The 18,350-nt window shown below is 42.7% G+C and overlaps 4 non-coding genes across 4 annotated transcripts; 1 reads left to right on the top strand and 3 right to left on the bottom strand.

Annotated features, from left to right (window-relative positions):
• Positions 1 to 1,716: 1,716 nt before the first annotated feature.
• TRNAG-GCC (transfer RNA glycine (anticodon GCC)) lies at positions 1,717 to 1,787 on the bottom strand. Its single transcript has one exon. It is a non-coding gene; the product is annotated as a tRNA-Gly (tRNA).
• A 465-nt stretch (positions 1,788 to 2,252) lies between these two features.
• TRNAG-GCC (transfer RNA glycine (anticodon GCC)) lies at positions 2,253 to 2,323 on the bottom strand. The gene has a single exon. It is a non-coding gene; the product is annotated as a tRNA-Gly (tRNA).
• A 9,966-nt stretch (positions 2,324 to 12,289) lies between these two features.
• TRNAR-UCU (transfer RNA arginine (anticodon UCU)) lies at positions 12,290 to 12,374 on the top strand. The gene is given in 2 exon segments: positions 12,290 to 12,326; positions 12,339 to 12,374. It is a non-coding gene; the product is annotated as a tRNA-Arg (tRNA).
• Positions 12,375 to 17,555: 5,181 nt separating this feature from the next.
• On the bottom strand, positions 17,556 to 17,626 carry TRNAG-GCC (transfer RNA glycine (anticodon GCC)). Its single transcript has one exon. It is a non-coding gene; the product is annotated as a tRNA-Gly (tRNA).
• Positions 17,627 to 18,350: the final 724 nt, after the last annotated feature.

The raw sequence follows: 18,350 nt of genomic DNA, 5'->3' as shown, positions 1-18,350 counted from the left end.
AGATATCGAAGTTATGCTGCACTATTCTCCTCTGGCCAGCAGGGAGAGAACTTAAGCCGAGCAAACCCATAGACTTCTATGCAGAGTCCTGAGAATCCTGGAAGTTGTAGTTTGAGATGGCAGTCATATCATGTGGCAGATAGTCTCTGTTCACTTCACATCACAATCGGCACTGTACAGTAGGTGGAGCGGAGAGAAGGTTCTTCCTCTTAGCACTGCGGGAGTGAGAGCGATACCTATGTCTGAATATTCGCCGGTGAGCGGGAGACTATACCAGTGGAGATCCAAGCCTGAAACTGGGAGCAAGGACATCCGGGGGCAGCACAGCATCTCCCACATCACAGCACCTGGGAGACTAGAGTGGCCACTCACCCTCTGCTTCCCACCGCTGATCACCGGAGGCTTTTGGGGAGAGACTGAGGAGGCCCCCCTCTACAATGCGAGATCACCCCTGGGGACAGGTGAGAGGGCCATTTGCCCATTGCCGATACTGCACTATATACGGCTCTTATTCCAAACTTAGACTGCACCTATACTGGGGCATCCCTAAGGTTGGTGTCACCCCGTGCGATAACACTTTGTGACACCCCCTTCGACAATCCCCGCAGGATGAGCATAATGGATCGGAGCAGGGGCGGACTGACCATTCGAGCACCCGGGCACTGCCCGAGGGCCCGGGTCATTAGGGGGCCCCATGAAATGCCCCTGGTACCTTTTTTATAGGCTTTTTTGAGTGTGGCCAAGGACACAGGGGCCCCATGATCCCCTATTGCCCGGAGGCCCCATAAGTTGTCAGTCCGCCAATGGATCGGATTCTGATCCATTATGCTCCGATCCAAACCATCCTGCGGGGATCGTCGGCATGCAACCTATCCGGGGTGACACCGGACCCACTCCACTAAAAGGTAAGTTGTAAAGCAAGCCGACGATCCCCGCAGGATGGATGGGATCTCCGGATTGGGGAGCATAATGGATCGGACTCCGATCCATTATGCTCAATCCAGAGCTCCGATCTATCCTGCGGGGATCATCGGCTTGCTTTACAACTTGCCTTTTCATGGAACGGGTCCGGTGTCACCCTGTGCGGTCGGTGTCACCCGGTGCGCCGCGCACCCCCCACACCTGCCAAGGGATGCCCCTGCACCTATATCAACCCTATACTGCATTATGCTGAACCTTTACCTCATCTGAACCACATCTGCCTTGCACCTGTGTCAAATTTATACCATGCCTATAATGTACAATCTCATCTTGAGAGTTGACAGCAACAGATTCCAAATGCAAATAGCACACTTGAAATGAACTCTGGACCTTTTATCTGCTCATTGTAATTGGGATAATGAGGGAATAACACACACCTGGCCATGGAACAGCTGAGAAGCCAATTGTCCCATTACTTTTGGTCCCTTAACAAGTGAGAGGCACATATGCAAACTGTTGTAATTCCTACACCGTTCACCTGATTTGGATGTAAATACCCTCAAATTAAAGCTGGCAGTCTGCAGTTAAAGCACATCTTGTTCGTTTCATTTGATATCCATTGTGGTGGTGTATAGAGCCAAAAATGTTAGAATTGTGTCGATGTCCCAATATTTATGGACCTGACTGTATATATACACAGCGGGCTTTTAGATTATATGTATATACATACATATATATGTTTTTTATTGTTTATTCTTTTTTCTTATTTTTTATTAAAAAATAAGAAAACATTGCTGCATTGGCCGGGAATCGAACCCGGGCCTCCCGCGTGGCAGGCGAGAATTCTACCACTGAACCACCAATGCCTTGCTGCTAGAAGAAAGACTCCCTCTGAGATCGTGCTGCAGAATTTGGTACAAACCCTTTAAGTTCCATCAATTTATGAGTTATAAATATGTACTGCATCTATAAATTCTTTGCAGCCTTTTTTCCTCCATACGAAATGGACCCTTTTGGGTTAAACGCCTCAAGAAAGATTGTCAGCTCTTCAGTCAAGCTCACCCTTGTGTGATTCATTACAATGCCTCCGATGCGATTGCAAGCTCTTCGGAATAATGACCATGTAATGGGTACAACTCTGCTGACCTCTATTATCTCCTCTTGTTTCAGGATCATTCCTGACACACTGGAAACTCTGATGACCTTACAGAATTGAACAATCATATTGCACCCATTAATGCGCAATTCATATACTTCGTATTGATCAGTAATCTGCTTATTTCTTACTGGAGTCTAATGATGTCTATAATGCAAGAAAAAAAAAATCTGCTTGCATTGGCCGGGAATCGAACCCGGGCCTCCCGCGTGGCAGGCGAGAATTCTACCACTGAACCACCAATGCTTCGCTGAAGAGCTGGTTTGCCTATGGAATCTCAAGGAAAGTGACATGTGTGCAAGTATTTCCTGACATTTCATTGCCTGTCCAGTCCCCCCCTATAGTACTCTTGTCCAGGGGCAGACTCACCATTTGGAAACTCGGGCACTGCCCGAGGGCCCGGACTCAGTAGGGGGCCCCATGAGATGCCCCTGGTACCTTTTTCATAGGCTTTTTTGAGTTTGGGCAAGGACACAGGGGCCCCATGATCCCCTATTGCCCAGGGGCCCCATGAGTTGTCAGTCCGCCCCTGCTCTTGTCTGCAGATTTCAGTATAGCCGATTTCCTGCTTTTACAAATATTGGACAAAATTATAAAAACACCCAGTAAGAGACGGTAAGTACGATCTGTAGTAGGTTTTAGAAGGTGTCTGTTGGGTAGTATACTCAGGAGGTGGTTAGTAAGATATGTAGTAGGTTTTAGAAGGTGTCTTTTGGGTAGTATACTCAATAGGTGGTTAGTACGATCTGCAGTAGGTTTTAGAAGGTGTCTGTTGGGTAGTATACTCAGTAGGTGGTTAGTAAGATCTATAGTAGGTTTTAGAAGGTGTCTGTTGGGTAGTATACTCAGGAGGTGGTTAGTAAGATCTTAAAAATGTTGGTTGGGTACTACACTCAGGAAGGTGTCTGTTGGGTAGTATACTCAGTAGGTGGTTAGTAAGATCTGTAGTAGGTTTTAGAAGGTGTCTTTTGGGTAGTATACTCAGTAGGTGGTTAGTACGATCTGTAGTAGGTTTTAGAAGGTGTCTGTTGGGTAGTATACTCAGGAGGTGGTTAGTAAGATCTATAGTAGGTTTTAGAAGGTGTCTGTTGGGTAGTATACTCAGCAGGTGGTTAGTAAGATCTGTAGTGGATTTCAGACGTGTGTCTGTTAGGTACTCTACTCAGGATATGATCAGTAGGATCTGTAGTAGGTCTTAGAAATGTTTGGTGGGTACTATACTCAGGAGGTGGTTAGTAAGATCTTAGAAATGTTGGTTGGGTACTACACTAAGGAAGGTGTCTGTTGGGTAGTATACTCAGTAGGTGGTTAGTACGATCTGTAGTAGGTTTTAGAAGGTGTCTGTTGGGTAGTATACTCAGGAGGTGGTTAGCAAGATCTGTAGTAGGTTTGAGAAGGTGTCTGTTGGGTAGTATACTCAGGACGTGGTAAGTAAGATCTGTAGTAGGTTTTAGAAGGTGTCTGTTGGGTAGTATACTCAGGAGGTGGTTAGTAAGATCTGTAGTAGGTTTGAGAAGGTGTCTTTTGGGTAGTATACTCAGGAGGTGGTTAGTAAGATCTGTAGTAGGTTTGAGAAGGTGTCTGTTGGGTCGTATACTCAGGAGGTGGTTAGTAAGATCTGTAGTAGGTTTTAGAAGGTGTCTGTTGGGTAGTATACTCAGCAGGTGGTTAGTAAGATCTGTAGTAGGTTTTAGAAGGTGTCTGTTGAGTAGTATACTCAGGAGCTAGTTAGTAAGGTCTGTAATAGGTTTTCAAAGGTGTCTGTTGAGTAGTATACTCAGGAGGTGGTTAGTAAGATCTGTAGTGGATTTTAGAAGTGTGTCTGTTAGGTACTCTACTCAGGATATGATCAGTAGGATCTGTAGTAGGTCTTAGAAATGTCTGGTGGGTACTATACTCAGGAGGTGGTTAGTAAGATCTTAGAAATGTTGGTTGGGTACTACACTCAGCAAGGTGTCTGTTGGGTAGTATACTCAGGAGGTGGTTAGTAAGATCTGTAGTAGGTTTTAGAAGGTGTCTTTTGGGTAGTATACTCAGTAGGTGGTTAGTAAGATCTGTAGTAGGTTTTAGAAGGTGTCTATTGGGTAGTATACTCAGGAGGTGGTTAGTAAGATCTGTAGTAGATCTTAGAAATGTCTGATGGGTACTATTCTCAGGGAGTGGTTAGTGAGAACAGTGGTAGTTTCAGAAGTGTGTCTGTTGGGTAGTATACTTAGGAGGTGGTTAGTAAGATCTGTAGTAGATCTTAGAAATGTCAGTTGGGTAGTATACTCAGGAGGTGGTTAGTAAGATCTGTAGTAGGTTTTAAAAAGTGTCTGTTGGGGAGGATACTCAGGAGGTGGTAAGTACGATCTGTATTAGGTTTTAGAAGGTGTCTGTTGGGTAGTATACTCAGGAGGTGGTTAGTAAGATCTGTAGTAGATTTTAGAAGGTGTCTGTTGAGTAGTATACTCAGGAGCTAGTTAGTAAGGTCTGTAATAGGTTTTCAAAGGTGTTTGTTGAGTAGTATATTCAGGAAGTGGTTAGTAAGATCTGTAGTGGATTTTAGAAGTGTGTCTGTTAGGTACTCTACTCAGGATATGATCAGTAGGATCTGTAGTAGGTCTTAGAAATGTCTGGTGGGTATTATACTCAGGAGGTGGTTATTAAGATCTTAGAAATGTTGGTTGGGTACTACACTCAGGAAGGTGTCTGTTGGGTAGTATACTCAGTAGGTGGTTAGTAAGATCTGTAGTAGGTTTTAGAAGGTGTCTGTTGGGTAGTATACTCAGTAGGTGGTTAGTAAGATCTGTAGTAGGTTTTAAAAGGTGTGTGTTGGGTAGTATACTCAGTAGGTGGTTAGTAAGATCTGTAGTAGGTTTTAGAAGGTGTCTGTTGGGTAGTATACTCAGTAGGTGGTTTGTAAGATCTGTAGTAGGTTTTAGAAGGTGTATTTTGGGTAGTATACTCAGTAGGTGGTTAGTAAGATCTGTAGTAGGTTTTAGAAGGTGTCTGTTGGGTACTCTACTCAGGATATGATCAGTAGGATCTGTAGTAGGTCTTCGAAATGTCTGGTGGGTATTATACTCAGGAGATGGTTAGTAAGATCTTAGAAATGTTGGTTGGGTACTACACTCAGCAAGGTGTCTGTTGGGTAGTATACTCTGGAGGTGGTTAGTACGATCTGTAGTAGGTTTTAGAAGGTGTCTGTTGGGTAGTATACTTAGTAGGTGGTTAGTAAGATCTGTAGTAGGTTTTAGAAGGTGTCTGTTGGGTAGTATACTCAGGAGGTGGTTAGTAAGATCTGTAGTAGATCTTAGAAATGTCAGTTGGGTAGTATACTCAGGAGGTGGTTAGTAAGATCTGTAGTAGGTTTTAGAAGGTGTCTGTTGGGTAGTATACTTAGGAGGCAGTTAGTAAGAAAATTGAAAATGTGAGCTCCTTGAGTGCAGAGACCCATGAGAATGTTTAGTAAAGTGCTGCAATAATTTATCTGTGCTATAGGATCCATGCACACTAGTGGGGGGGGGGGGGGTTTAAGCCGAAAAAAATGCTGGAAAAATTGCTGGATAAAAAAAGCTCTTAGGAGCGTTTTAGTAGCATTTAGTGTATATATCTATATATACAGTCATGGCCGAAATTGTTGGCACCCTTGATATTTCTCCAGGAAATCATGTATTTCTCACGAAACGTATTGCATTAACACATGTTTTGCTATACACATGTTTATTCCCTTTGTGTGTATTGGGACAAAACAAAAAAAGGGAGGAAAGAAAGCAAATTCGACATAATGTCACACAAACCTCCAAAAATGGGCTGGACAAAAGTATTGGCACCCTTTCACAACTGCGGATAAATAAGAATGTTACAAGCATGTGATGCTCCTGTAAACTCACCTGGGGCAAGTAACAGGTGTGGGCAATATAGAAATCACACCTGAAAGCAGATAAAAAGGAGAGACGTTCACTTAACCTTTGCATTGTGTGTCTGTCTGTGCCACACTAAGCATGGACAACAGAAAGAGGAGACGAGAACTGTCTGAGGACCTGAGAACCAAAATTGTGGCAAAATATCAACAATCTCAAGGTTACAAGTCCATCTCCAGAGAACTAGATTTGCCTTTGTCCACAGTGCGCAACATTATCAAGAAGTTTGCAACCCATGGCACTGTAGCTAATCTCCCTGGTCGTGGACGGATGAGGAAAATTGATGAAAGATTGCAACGCAGAATAGTCCGGATGGTGGATAAGCAGCCCCAAACATGTTCCAAAGACATTCAAGCTGTCCTGCAGGCTCAGGGAGCATCAGTGTCAGCGCGAACTATCCGTCGACATTTAAATGAAATGAAACGCTATGGCAGGAGACCCAGGAGGACCCCACTGCTGACACAGAGACATAAAAAAGCAAGACTACAGTTTGCCAAAATGTACTTGAGTAAGCCAAAAGCCTTCTGGGAAAACGTCTTGTGGACAGATGAGACCAAGATAGAGCTTTTCGGTAAAGCACATCATTCTACTGTTTACCGAAAACGGAATGAGGCCTACAAAGAACAAAACACAGTACCTACGGTAAAATATGGTGGAGGTTCAATGATGTTTTGGGGTTGTTTTGCTGCCTCTGGCACTGGGTGCCTTGACTGTGTGCAAGGCATCATGAAATCTGAGGATTACCAAAGGATTTTGGGTCGCACTGTAGGGCCCAGTGTCAGAAAGCTGGGTTTGCGTCCAAGATCCTGGGTCTTCCAGCAGGACAATGACCCCAAACATACGTCAAAAAGCACTCAGAAATGGATGGCAAAGAAGCGCTGGAGAGTTCTGAAGTGGCCAGCAATGAGCCCAGATCTAAATCCCATTGAACACCTGTGGAGAGATCTTAAAATTGCTGTTGGGAAAAGGTGTCCTTCCAATAAGAGAGACCTGGAGCTGTTTGCAAAGGAAGAGTGGTCCAAAATTCCGGGTGAGAGGTGTCAGAAGCTTATTGATGGTTATAGGAAGCGACTGATTTCAGTTATGTTTTCCAAAGGGTGTGCAACCAAATATTAAGTTAAGGGTGCCAATACTTTTGTCCAGCCCATTTTTGGGGTTTTGTGTGACATTATGTCATATTTGCTTTTCTGCCTCTGTTTTATATTTGTTCCAATACATACAAAGGGAATAAACATGTGTATAGCAAAACATGTGTTAATGCAATACCTTTTTTGTGTGAAATACTTGATTTTCAGGAAAAATATCAAGGGTGCCAACAATTTCGGCCATGACTGTATATAGATATATCTATATATATCTATAGATAGATAGATCTACACTGAGGAACAGAAGTATTTGAACCCCCTGTGATTTTGCAAGTTCTCCCACTTAGAAATCATGGAGGGGTCTGACATTCACATTGTAGGGGCATTCCCACTCTGAGAGACAGAATTTAAAAAAAAAATTCCGGAAATCACATTGTATGATTTGTAAAGAATGTATTTGTCTTGCACGGATGAACAGAAGTATTTGAACACCTGAGAAAATCCGTGTTAATATTTGGTACAGAAGCCTTTGTTTGCAATTACAGAGGTCGGACGTTTCCTGTAGTTCCTGACCAGGTTTGCACTGCAACAGGGATTTTGGCCGACTCCTCCACACAGATCTCCTCTAGATCTGTCAGGTTTCGGGGCTGTCGCTGAGCAACATGGAGTTTCAGCTCCCTCCAAAGATGTTCTATTGGATTTAGGTCTGGAGACTGGCTAGGCCACTCCAGAACCTTGATATGCTTCTTACGGAGCCACTCCTTGGTTATCCTGGCTGTGTGCTTCGGGTCGTTGTCATGTTGGAAGACCCAGCCACGACCCATCTTCAATGCTCTGACTGAGGGAAGGAGGTTGTTGCTCAAAATCTCACAATAAATGGCCCCATTCATCCTCTCCTTAATACAGTGCAGTCGTCCTGTCCCCTTCGCAGAAAAGCACCCCCAAAGCATGATGTTACCACCCCCATGCTTCACAGTAGGGATGGTGTTCTTGGGATGCAACTCATCCTTCTTTTTCCTCCAAACACACCGAGTGAAGTTTATACCAAAAAGTTCTACTTTGGTCTCCTCTGACCACATGACTTTCTCCCATGCCTCCTCTGGATCATCCAGATGGTCATTGGCAAACTTCAGACGGGCCTGGACATGTGATGACTTGAGCAGGGGAACCTTCCGTGCAATGCATGATTTGAAACCATGACGGCGTAGTGTTCTACCGACAGTGACCTTTGAAACTGTGGTCCCAGCTCTCTTCATGTCATTGACCAGCTCCTCCCTTGTAGTTCTGGGCTGATTCCTCACCTTTCTTATCATCAGTGATACCCCACGAGGTGAGATCTTGCATGGAGCCCCAGTCCGAGGGAGACTGACAGTCGTCTTTAGCCTCTTCCATTTTCTAACAATTGCTCCAACAGTTGATCTATTTTCACCAAGCTGCTTGGCAATTGCCCCGTAGCCCTTTCCAGCCTTGTGGAGATCCACAATTTTGTGTCTGGTGTCTTTTGACAGCTCTTTGGTCTTGCCCATGGTAGTAGTTGGCATCTGACTGACTGTGGGGAGGTCAGGTGTCTTTAAAGAGCTCAGACAGGTGCTGCTAAGTTAGATTAATGAGTGGAGTAGAGGTGGACTTTTTAAAGGCACAGTAACAGGTCTTTGAGAGCCAGAATTCTTTCTGTTTCTTAGGTGTTCAAATACTTCTGTTCAGCAGTGCAAGACAAATAAATTCTTTACAAATCATACAATGTGATTTCCTGAATGTTTTTTTAAATTCTGTCTCTCAGAGTGGGAATGTCAGACCCCTCCGTGATTTCTAAGTGGGAGAACTTGCAAAATCGCAGGGTGTTCAAATACTTCTGTTCCTCACTGTATACACACAGTATATTGCCTAAAGTATTGGTCGGCCGGCCTTTCCACGCACATGAACTTTAATGCCCCCCAGTCTTAGTCCGGAGGGTTCCATGTTGAGTTGGCCCCGCCCTTTGCAGCTATAACAGCTTCAACTCTTCTGGGAAGGCCATCCACAAGGTTTAGGAGGGTGTCTATGGGAAGGTTGGACCATTCTTCCAGAAGCACATTTGTGAAGTCAGGCACTGATGTCGGGGGAGGAGGCCTGGCTCGCAGTCTCTGCTCTAATTAATCCCAAAAGTGTTTTATGGGGTTGAGGTCAGGACTCTGTGCAGGCCAGTCAAGTTCCTCCACCCCAAACTGGCTCCTCCATGTCTTTATGGACCTTGCTTTGTGCACTGGTGCTCAGTCATGTTGGAACAGGAAGGGGCCATCTCCAAACTCTTCCCACAAAGTTGGGAGCATGAAATTCTCCAAAATGTCTTGGTATGCTGACACCTTAAGAGTTCCCTTCAGTGGAATTAGGGGGCCAAGTCCAACCCCTGAAAAACAACCCCACACCATAATCCCCCCTCCACCAAACTTTACACTTGGCATAATGCAGTCAGGCAAGTACCATTCTCCTGGCAACCGCCAAACCCATCGGATTTGCCAGACAGAGAAGTGTGATTTGTCACTCCAGAGAACACGTCTCCACTGCTCTAGAGTCCAGTGACGGCGTGCTTTACACCACGGCATCTGACAACGCATTGCACTTGGTGGTGTAAGGCTTGGATGCAGCTGCTCAGCCATGGAAACCCATTCCATGAAGCTCTCTATGCACTGTTGTTGGGCTCATCTGAAGGCCACACAAAGTTTGGAGGTCTTTAGCTATTGACTGTGCAGACAGTTGGCGACTTCTGCGCACTGTGCACTTCAGCATGCGCTGACCCCGCCCTGTCATGTGACGTGGCCTACCACTTGGTGGCTGAGTGGCTGTTGTTCCCAGTTGCTTCCACTTTGTTATAATCCCACTAACAGTTGAGCGTGGAATATTTAGTAGCCAGGAAATGCCACGGATGGACTTATTGCCCAGGTGGCCACCTATCACGGGACCACGCTTGGAGTCACTGAGCTCCTGAGAGCGACCCATTCTTTCACCAATGTGTGTAGAAGCAGTCTGCATGCCTAGGGGCTTGATTGTATACACCTGTGGCCATGGAGGGGATTGGAACACCTGAATCACATGATTTGGAGGGCGGGGACAATACTTTTGACAATATAGTGTATATACACTCAGTCACTACAGTCTTTGATAAGTCTAACTACAGCCATTTTAAAGTGCCACATTTTTGCCATATTTTTTGTTTTGATTTGAATAGAGTAGGAAAGGTAAAATTATCATTTAGTTATTTTTCTGTTGTCTGTGTCTTTTTTTGGAGATTTCCTGTATCTCATGAGAAGACTCTCCAGTATTATGCCGGAAGTTATTATCTCTGGATTTGGGGTCCTACACTTTCCCAGGATCCTGAATCTCCATTGTCATAACCCTCACCTTGGGAGCCCAATGAAACCCAGAGTGTGATTTGAGTTTTTTTTCTTCATATTTCTTTAATTTTCTTTTTTTGCTTTCGCTGAGCATTTATTATTTAAGCATGGTGTTGCAAAATAAGCAGTCCTTGCATTTTCATACAACTCTGTAAATGTGATGTCTGCATTAGCTTTCTTTTCTTCAGGTTATTTTTTTCTAAAGGGTAAACTTGGAAAGATCAGGGGTACATTTTAATTAAAGTGAATATCCTTTTACTTGACAAAAAAAAAAAAAACTTTTAAAACATATCAAAAGAAAACAATGTTCCTGTATGTGAGGTGTCAATACTGAAAGAAGTGTGCTTCTCCCCTGAGGGGTGGGGGAGGGGGGACAAAAAAAAAAAAACTTTTAAAACATATCAAAAGAAAACAATGTTCCTGTATGTGAGGTGTCAATACTGAAAGAAGTGTGCTTCTCCCCTGAGGGGTGGGGGAGGGGGGCTGCCTTGGGCTTCCTCTTCACAGGATGTGAGAGATCTACAAATGAATGGACAGGCGCCAAGTTCACACCCTGAGCTGGACACACTTCACTGACACACTTCTGTTCCCACCATCACACCTGAGACATAAAGGAAACCATATATATCCTGTATAATAATAATAGTTTTAAAAAAAAATATATAGAGAGAGAGAGAGAGAGAGCGCACCTGCAGGCATCATCCTTTAGGGACATATGGGTGCGTCGCTGGAGCTGTAGGGGATTATATTTGAATATGTGTATTATTATTCATTACTTTTTTTTTACTTTTTTTTATTTAATTATTTTTTATTATTATTATTTTTTGTATTATTATTTTAATTCAAAGACTACTTTTTTTTTTTACTTTTTTTCTATTTATTTTTTTATTATTATTTTTTGTATTATTATTTTAATTCAAAGACTACTTTTTTTTAACATTTTTCTATTTATTTTTTTATTATTTTTATTTTTTGTATTATTATTTTAATTCAAAGACTACTTTTTTTTTAAACTTTTTTCTATTTTTTTTTATTATTTTTTTTTTTGTATTATTTTAATTCAAAGACTACTTTTTTTTTTTACTTTTTTCTATTTATTTTTTTATTATTATTATTTTTGTATTATTATTTTAATTCAAAGACTACTTTTTTTGTTTTACTTTTTTCTATTTATTTCTTTATTATTATTATTTTAATTCAAAGACTACTTTTTTTTTTTTTACTTTTTTCTATTTATTTCTTTATTATTATTATTTTTTGTATTATTATTTTAATTCAAAGACTACTTTTTTTTTAAACTTTTTTCTATTTTTTTTTTTTTTTTTTTTTTGTATTATTATTTTAATTCAAAGACTACTTTTTTTTTTTTTACTTTTTTCTATTTATTTTTTTATTATTATTATTTTTGTATTATTATTTTAATTCAAAGACTACTTTTTTTGTTTTACTTTTTTCTATTTATTTCTTTATTATTATTATTTTTTGTATTATTATTTTAATTCAAAGACTACTTTTTTTTTTTTTACTTTTTTCTATTTATTTCTTTATTATTATTATTTTTTGTATTATTATTTTAATTCAAAGACTACTTTTTTTTTTACTTTTTTTCTATTTATTTCTTTATTATTATTATTTTCTGTATTATTATTTTAATTCAAAGACTAGTTAGTATTGTAGCCTGATGAATGCAGTGTTGTAATCTCATTGCTTTGACTCACCCTCCATCCATTGTAGGACTGTCAGCTCCCTGTATGCTCTGTCCTGGTCATATTATGTATTCAGACTCCACCAGGAGGCATTGCATCTATAAGACCCTCCTCATCAGCGACATTGCTGCCTGTTAGGACACGTGGCTCTGTGGCGCAATGGATAGCGCATTGGACTTCTAGCTGGTGAAGAGATTCAAAGGTTGTGGGTTCGAGTCCCACCAGAGTCGCTTTTTGAACTACTTCCTTGCAATTAAAATTTTTTTTTTTACCTTTGTTTTGCTACACTGTAACCAAAGGCATAAACATATATATTGAACTGTAACAATGTAACCCTGCTGTTTACAGACACAGGATGATACCCTGACAGCTCCCCAGTGATAGGACTGGTGCTGACTCTGCAGATATATGACATGATTGTAGTTAGAAAAGCATGTGATTTTTTATTTTTTTCCATTTTAAACCGTGTTGAGTATGCAAGTAATGGAAGGAGTAACTTCAGGACTTTAAAGAAAATTATAAAAAAATAAATAAAGTAAAATTATTTTTCTAATAATAATAATAAATAAATATATATATATATATATATATATATATATATATGATATAAATAAATAAAATACATTTTTATATGCATCAGGCTTTTAGTTATTTTATATATATATAATAACTAAAAGCCCGATGCATATAAATATTTATTTTATTTATGTATTTTTTTCTATATAAATAAAAAAAAAAAGGATGATGCCCTGACAGCTCCCTAGTGATAGGACTGGTGCTGACAAAGACTGCAGTTGTACGACATCGATTGTAGTTAGAAACGCATGTGATTTTTAATTTTTTTTTCATTTTAAACCGTGTTGAGTATGCAGGTAATGGAAGGAGTAACTTCAGGACTTCGAAGAAAATTATTAAAAAAATAAATAAATAAAGTAAAATTCTTTTTATAATAATAATAATAAATATATATATATGTATATGTATATATAAAAATATATATGATATAAATAGATAAATAAAATAAATTTTTATATGCATCAGGCTTTTAGTTATTTTATATATATATCGAAGGAGTAACTTCAGGACTTCGAAGAAAATTATAAAAAAAAAAATTAATAAAGTAAAATTATGTTTATAATAATATATATATAAAAATATATATAAAAATATATATGATATAAATGAATAAAATACATTTTTATATGCATCAGGCTTTTAGTTATTTTATATATAAAATAACTAAAAGCCCGATGCATATAAATATGTATTTTATTTATGTATTTTTTTCTATATAAAAAAAAAAAAAAGGATGATGCCCTGACAGCTCCCTGGTGATAGGACTGGTGCTGACAAAGACTGCAGTTATATGACATCTGGACCCACTCACCCACACCGTCTGGACCCACTCACCCACACCGTCTGGACCCACTCACCCACACCGTCTGGACCCACTCACCCACATCGTCTGGACCCACTCACCCACACCGTCTGGACCCACTCACCCACACCGTCTGGACCCACTCACCCACATCGTCTGGACCCACTCACCCACACCGTCTGGACCCACTCACCCACACCATCTGGACCCACTCACCCACATCGTCTGGACCCACTCACCCACACCGTCTGGACCCACTCACCCAGACCAAGTGGTCGCAGAGGCGGAGGGTAGGCATGCTCCTGTCACCGCTGAGCACATTCCAGGTCCTCCCTAACCCCCCCTCTCTATCCTTCTCCTCCTTCAAGGCCCACTGCATCCGGCTCTTCTCTCCCACCCCCCTGAGGATTGCGGTGATCTATCGGCCTCCTGGACCCGTATCCCTCTTCCTGGACGACTTTGCCGCCTGGCTTCCCTTCTTCCTCTCCTCTGAGCTAAGGACCATCATCCTTGGGGATTTCAATATCCCCATCAACGTCAACAACCCGGCTACTTCCCAACTCCTCCTCCTAACCTCCTCTTTCGCGCTCACACAGTGCACACAGTCCTCCACCCACACCGATGGGAACACCCTGGACCTCGTTTTCTCCCATCTCTGCACCCTCCACAACTTCACTAACACACCCTTCCCCCTCTCTGACCACCACCTCTTCACGTTTTCCATCTCCCCCTCCTCTAACTCCCACCCCCCCAAAGCGTCAAACCATCACCAGCCGTAACCTCCGCAACCTGAACCCGGCCCCTCTCCACTCGGCAGCTGACCGTCTGTACGACAGTATCCTCCCACTGTCATGCCCTACCCTGGCCACTACTGAGTACAATGACTCACTGTCGGATGCCCTCAACTCCCTGGCACCCCTAACCACACGTAACATCAGACCCGACCGCTTCAACCCTGGCAGAACGACCATACAAAATGTCTCAAACAACGTAGTCACGCGCTGGAGCGATTATGGCGCAAAACCAGATCCCTTCGAGAGTTCTCTCTCTACAAATTCGCCTTCCTCACCTACACCACCTCCCTCCACGCCACCAAGCAAGCGTAACCCTCATCAACACCCTCTCCACCTGTCCTCGCCGGATCTTCTCCACTTTCAACTCCCTACTCTCTTTCTCCCCCCCACCTCCACCCAGCACCTCACTCACCGCCCTCGAGATTGCCAATCATTTACAAAACAAGATTGACGCAATCCGTAAGGACATTGTCAATTCACAATCTACCTCCTCACCTAGCCTCCCTCCCTCCATCACCCCCTCAACTCTCCCCTCCTCTGACCTCGCAACCGCACTGCCCCCCACCACACCTAACGCCCCCCACACTATAACCTCCCCAACACTCCGCTCCTTCAGCCCTGCTACCACTGAGGAGGTCACTAAGGTCTTCACTGAAGCCCGCCTCACTACTTGCCCCCTGGACCCTATCCCCTCACAGCTCCTCCAGTCACCCCCTTCTCCATCATTCGCTCCCTCACCCACATCTTCAATCTCTCTCTCTCTACTGGCGCATTCCCCTCCCCCCTAAAGCACGCACACATCACCCCCATACTCAAAAAACCCTCCCTTGACCCCACTGACCTAAACAACCTTAGACCCATCTCCCTGCTGCCATTTACTTCCATGCTCCTTGAGCGCCTGGCCTACAATCGCCTGAGTTCCCACCTCACCGACAACAACCTCCTTGACCCCCTACAGTCTGGCTTCCATCCCCTACATTCCACCGAAACCGCCCTACTTAAAATCACTAACGACCTGCTAACCGCCAAAGCTAATGGCCACTACTCAGTGCTCCTACTCCTCGACCTCTCCGCGGCCTTCGACACAGTCGACCACCCCCTCCTCATCAAGAAACTACACTCCCTCGGCATCAGAGACTCTGCTCTCTCCTGGCTCTCATCCTACCTGTCACAACGCTCCTTCAGTGTTACCTATAACGCTGTCACCTCCCCCTCTCTCCCCCTCTCTGTTGGGGTCCCCCAAGGCTCTATCCTCGGGCCCCTCCTCTTCTCCATCTACACCTCCTCCCTTGGCCAACTGATACACTCCCACGGCTTCAACTATCACCTCTATGCCGACGACGTTCCTCACCCCAGACACTAATAAACTACTCGTACACTCCCTCATCATGTCACGCCTGGACTACTGCAACTCCCTTCTCACTGGCTTACCCCAACACAGGCTATCCCCACTCCAGTCTATCCTGAGCTCAGCGGCTAGCACATCAATGGGCAAACTACGGCCCGCGGGCCGTATACAGCCCGGCGGACCTTTTAATCCGGCCCGCGGAGCTAGGCTCCCGCTAGGCTCCTCTCACAGTACGCCCTGAAGACCGGTGTAGCATGAAAATCTGTCCCCCTCGACGTATCTGCGCATGTGCCGGAGATTGCCGATTGGCTGCTAATGCCTGAAACTGGCACATGCGCAGATACGTCGAGGGGGACAGATCCTCATAGGAGACAGATTTTCATGCTACCCCGGAACGGCGCGGGAACACGGCGAGAGGAACGCGCGGAGCAAAGGTAAGTGAATTGACACAGGGGGGACCTGGGGACTTAATATGGGAGATGAATTAATATGGGGAATGAATTACTATAGGGGGGATGAATTACTATATGGGGGATGAATTACTATATGGGGGATGAATTACTATATGGGGGATGAATTACTATGGGGGATGAATTACTATATGGGGGATGAATTACTATATGGGGGATGAATTACTATATGGGGGATGAATTTCTATATGGGGGATGAATTACTATGGGGGATGAATTACTATATGGGGGATGAATTACTATATGGGGGATGAATTACTATATGGGGGATGAATTACTATGGGGGATGAATTACTATATGGGGGATGAATTACTATATGGGGGATGAATTACTATATGGGGGATGAATTTCTATATGGGGGATGAATTACTATGGGGGATGAATTACTATATGGGGGATGAATTACTATATGGGGGATGAATTACTATGGGGGATGAATTACTATGGGGGATGAATTACTATATGGGGGATTAATTACTATGCTTACTATGGGGGAATATTACTATACTTACTATGGATGACACATACACATCATTCATCTACTCTTGGTCCGGCCCCCGGGTCCAATATATGAACCCATTGCGGCCCTCGAGTCAAAAAGTTTGCCCACCCCTGGGCTAGACTCATCCACTTCACCAACCGCTCCACATCTGCCACCCCCCTCTGCCAATCCCTTCACTGGCTCCCGATTGCCCAACACATTCAATTCAAATTACTAACTCTGACATACAAAGCCATTCACAACGCTGCCCCAAACTACCTCACTGACCTGATACCCAAATACCACCCTACCGTGCCCTTCGCTCCTCACAGGACCTCCTACTCTCCAGCTCCCTGGTCTCCTCCTCCCACGCCTGACTGCAGGACTTCTCCAAGACTTCCCCCATCCTCTGGAACTCCCTACCCCAATCCATCACTATAATGTACAGCGCTGAGCAAACCCTTTGGCGCTATATAAATACTGTATAATAATAATAATACATGATTGTAGTTAGAAACGCATGTGATTTTTTTTTTTTTTCATTTTAAACCGTGTTGAGTATGCAGGTAATGGAAAGAGTAACTTCAGGACTTCAAAGAAAATTATAAAAAAATAAATAAAGTAAAATTATGTTTATAATATATATATATATATATATATATATATATATATATATATATATATATATAAATATGTATAAAAATATATTTGATATAAATAAATAAAATACATTTTTATATGCATCAGGCTTTTAGTTATTTTATATATATATTTATAACTAAAAGCCTAATGCATATAAATATTTATTTTATTTATGTGTTTTTTCTATATAAATAAAAATATATATATACATACATATATATATATTTTTGTATATATATATATGATATGATATATATATATCATTCTATTTTTACATATAATTAACAAAACATTTGATGCATTGGCCGGGAATCGAACCCGGGCCTCCCGCGTGGCAGGCGAGAATTCTACCACTGAACCACCAATGCCTTCTTATGGAGTGCTGCAAGGGGAAATTTTAAGAATTAAATATACAGAATTTATAATAATCCCTAAATCTTTTTTAATTGGAGGAATTTTTTAAAAGATACACACAAAATCAATCAGTTTAATTGAAATTATTCTTCTGAGCTGTCTGGGAGTAAAATCCAATCGCAGAAATAAGAAAATTCACCGCAAATGCGCTGTAAACATACTACATGCGAAACTGAATGTGCAAGAAAAATGAATGTATGTGGGGGGGCATTTTTAAATTTGGCTTAGGCTGCAATTCTACTGAAGAGGGAGCGGACGAGGGTGTTCACATGCAACGGTTATGATGCTTTGCGTCCCTGGTAATCGTCGCACTCGTCGTGTTCGTCAGGTATTACCGCCATCGAATGCAATGGGTGCAATCAGGGGCGGACTGACAACTCATGGGGCCCCCGGGCAATAGGGGATCATGGGGCCCCTGTGTCCTTGCCCAAACTCAAAAAAGCCTATGAAAAAGGTACCAGGGGCATCTAATGGGGCCCCCTACTGACCCCGGGCCCTTGGGCAGTGCACAAGTTTCCAAATGGTCAGTCCGCCCCTGGGTGCAATGCGGAGGGGACACACCACAACCCCCCTTCTATTGGTGCTGCATTTACGGAGTTAAAACTCGTGGTGTGGAGATTGTATCACTGAATTCAGATCGCTTTTCAGAGGCTCAGCAATTTAGCTGCACATCTTACA

The sequence above is a fragment of the Staurois parvus genome, unplaced genomic scaffold (assembly GCF_062004578.1).
Source record: "Staurois parvus isolate SC_StPar_1 unplaced genomic scaffold, SC_StPar_1.0 ptg001352l, whole genome shotgun sequence".
NCBI lineage: Eukaryota > Metazoa > Chordata > Amphibia > Anura > Ranidae > Staurois > Staurois parvus.
Note: the sequence above shows the minus strand (reverse complement) of the source record. Positions and strands in the feature narration are given on the sequence as shown.